Genomic DNA, 3,318 nt, shown 5'->3' with positions numbered 1-3,318 from the left:
TCAGTCTGAACAGCAGGTTCTCAGTACCCTAGTGGACCAGCCTACGTGCAAAGGTTCCTGCTCTGGGGTAGAGCAGCAGCCCCCAGAGCTTCCTCCCTGGAGACTCTTCACCTGCTCTTCAGTCATAGAATCATAGAACTGGAAGGGACCTCGAGAGGTCATCTAGTCCAGTCCCCTGCATGCAAGGCAGGACTAAGTATTATCTAGACCATCCCTGACAGGTGTTTGTCTAACCTGCTCTTAAAAATCTCCAATGATGGAGATTCCATAACCTCCCTAGGCAATTTATTCCAGTGCTGTTCACACTGGGCACTTTTCATCGATAAAACTTTTGTTGTTTGGGGGTGTGTCTTTTTAACATCCCTGAACAACAAAAGTTTTGCCGACGAAGTGCCAGTGTAGACAAACCCCCTGGGAGACTGATGGCAGAGGTCACAGCAGAAAGGCAGGTGACAGCACAAGGTGACTGACAGTCGGCCAGCAAACGAGCAGCTGGCAAGGCAATGAGTGAGCAGAATGAGCGGCTGGCAGGGCGGCCAGCCAGAGCAAGTGCTCAGATGGTGGAGAAAGCACGGTGCCTTCTTCCCTGGGTGGGAGGTGAACTCACACAGATGCACCTCTGACCCCTGGGTCCTCACTGACCAAGGACAACCGCTGTGAGTGGAGTATGGTGAGGGAGCAGAGAGGGGCACAGAAAAGGAACTTTTGCTTCTAGAACTCAAGAACACGAGGTGGAAGGCTCTGCCCCACACACTCTGTGTCCTGGTGTGTGTCCTGATCCCAGTTTTATGATTATGAATCCTACTTGTGGCATTTTCCCTAATTAATGTCAGGTGACTTCCCTCCTTTCATTAAAAGTTTCTTTTCTACACCCAGACTCTGTACTTGCAAGTGGGGAAGTTTTGCCTCTCTGAGGCGCCCTGGGATGGTGTGTAATTTTCCCAGGTTATTGGATGGGGGCTCGAGCCAGTTCTGTGTTGCTTTGTCGAAAAGGAACCCCAAGGTATTGAACCCAGCCCTGGTTGCTGCTGGCTCCACCTGGCAGAAGGGTTACACTTAAAATTAGGTACGCACACATGCTTAAGTGCCTTCCTGAACTGAAACCGTAAGCATTTACTTAAATGCCATTGGAATTGATGGAGTTTCATGGGAAATCAATGTCTCTGGGCCGTTAGAAGAGACATATAGGCATGCACAAGCACAGAAAGAGAACACAACATGGTGTGGGGCGGTGTAAAGGTGGGACTGGCATGAATTTGCCATGGCTGCCTTACTTACAAGACGTACAGCAATGAGTGAGTTATAGAGATCATCCCAAACTTAGGAGACTGGGGAGAAGACTAGGAAACAAACCAAAAGAAGGAAGAAGATGGAAGGTGATACACAATCTGAATGTCTTTCTAAAAGAGATTCTCTAGCTCAATCTCAAATTATAGGGTTGTTGCAGGAATCACTGGGTGAAATTCCACAGCACCAGGTCAGACTAGATTATCAGAATGGTCTTCCCTGACCTTAAAAATTTATTCATCTATTAAGGACTGAAGCATGGTCCTTGGGATTCATAAAGGTAAACTGAAATGCTCATTATTTTTCCCCAAAGAAAGGAAGAAATTAATTTTAAAACTGTTTAAAGAGAGACAGGTAGGTTTCCAGTCACTTTCACATTCTGGTTCTTATACACAAGTACAAAGGTGCGATGCTGAGGTTCCCAATATAATTCCATAAATGTTGACAGAGTGGGCTGGTGACACCCCTTATTAAGGTTGTCTGTCACTGCCCATTAGACAGCCCGGCTTTTGATTGCTTCTAACTTTGCCAAATGTCAACTGTTTGGGCTGAAATTTTATTTGACAGTGTCCGACTCGGGCTGAATTTTTGGAAGGAAATTTCAGCCCCAGCTGGTCAGTTATTCCTGAGAACTAGGTTAGAGAAAAATGTGTTGTTTTGCCCAGATTGAATAATTTGGGAGATCTTTTTCTTTGAGAAGTTCTAGTACTCCGAGGCTTTGGAGCCAGGACTTGAAAGTTGGCAAGGGGGCAGCCTTTGGGCAAGGGATGTGGTGTCATTCCTGTGAAAACCCATTCACATCTGGCCAAGTTATAAGCCTGGAAAAGCAGATGACAGGGAAAATCAGTTGGTGCATGCTCAGCAGAGACCTGCTAGAATTTTGCAAATTTCCATCTGCATTGGGCATGTTCCAGCCCAAACAGGATTTTCCCTGCAGCTGCACCTCTGAACTGCAGCAAGCCAATCACCTCAGAGTTGGGACCCTGTCTGTCTACGCACTGAAGGAGGCTGGGGTTGTGTGGAAAAAATTGTATGTGATCATGTAATTAAAGACTGTATGATACTGTGTATGCAAAAGGGGGTGGAATTGAAGTTGAACAGGCAACCTGAATCCCGATGTTTCCTTACTTCAGAGTTGTTAGCTATACAACCTCAGTAATGTTATTTGTGTGTGTGTGTCTGTGTAATAAGTGTCAAGTCCAATTAAAAGAAAAAATTATTTGCACGAAAATTTTCCCCTGCTGTGTTTGGAATCCAAACATCACTCCCATTGTGCTACTGCTTGAAACGTGGGGTGTGAAAGGGACTAGAAACCTCACTGAGTGTCCTTTTCAGCACCTTTTACATTCATTTCTTTTTTCCTCCTTTGGATGAAAAATGAACATTTCTGTTCACCTTCTATGAAACCCAAGCCCCTGAGCCTTCAGTTCTTCCTCATGTGGATACTCCTTACTCCTGAGCTTACTCCCCTTGATATCAAAGGCACTATTCGCAGCAGTAAGGATGGCATGATCAAGCCTCAGAGGTAGTCATCCAGCAGGTAACAGCAGGAAACATCTGATTGATCAAGACTTGTCCAGCTGTGGGTAACGAACAAGCTCAGAGGAATCTGTCTGCGGGTGAAGCCTGGCCCTGTATCATGAGTGGTGATATGGGATTGCTCATTACACAGAGGAGCAGGCTAGGCCTTTATTACCTCTCGCCCTAGTACTGTCCCATTGTCAGTCTTACTTATTGCACAGGTGGCTTTTAGGTGATATGGAGTGTGGGACTGAATGGAATGTACAGCATTTTTCAAATCCTCGCATATATGTACGTCTCTTCAAGAGGACACATCTCAACCCACTTGAGCTGCTCTGAGATGTAAGGACAGTTTGGAAACAGACTGAAGCTCCAGAGTAAAGTGGCTCCTTTCATGCACATTAAAAATAAACAGATGGTTTCCATCCTTCATGGTGACAAGACATGATCAGCATCATAGTAAGAACTTCTCCTAACCTCTTTGTGTTTCAGGCTGTGCTCATGTTGGGA

Source organism: Lepidochelys olivacea, assembly GCF_965140295.1.
Source record: "Lepidochelys olivacea isolate rLepOli2 genome assembly, chromosome: 1".
NCBI classification, from domain to species: domain Eukaryota; kingdom Metazoa; phylum Chordata; order Testudines; family Cheloniidae; genus Lepidochelys; species Lepidochelys olivacea.
The sequence above is the reverse complement of the archived record's forward strand: the minus strand, read 5'-3'. Positions refer to the sequence as shown.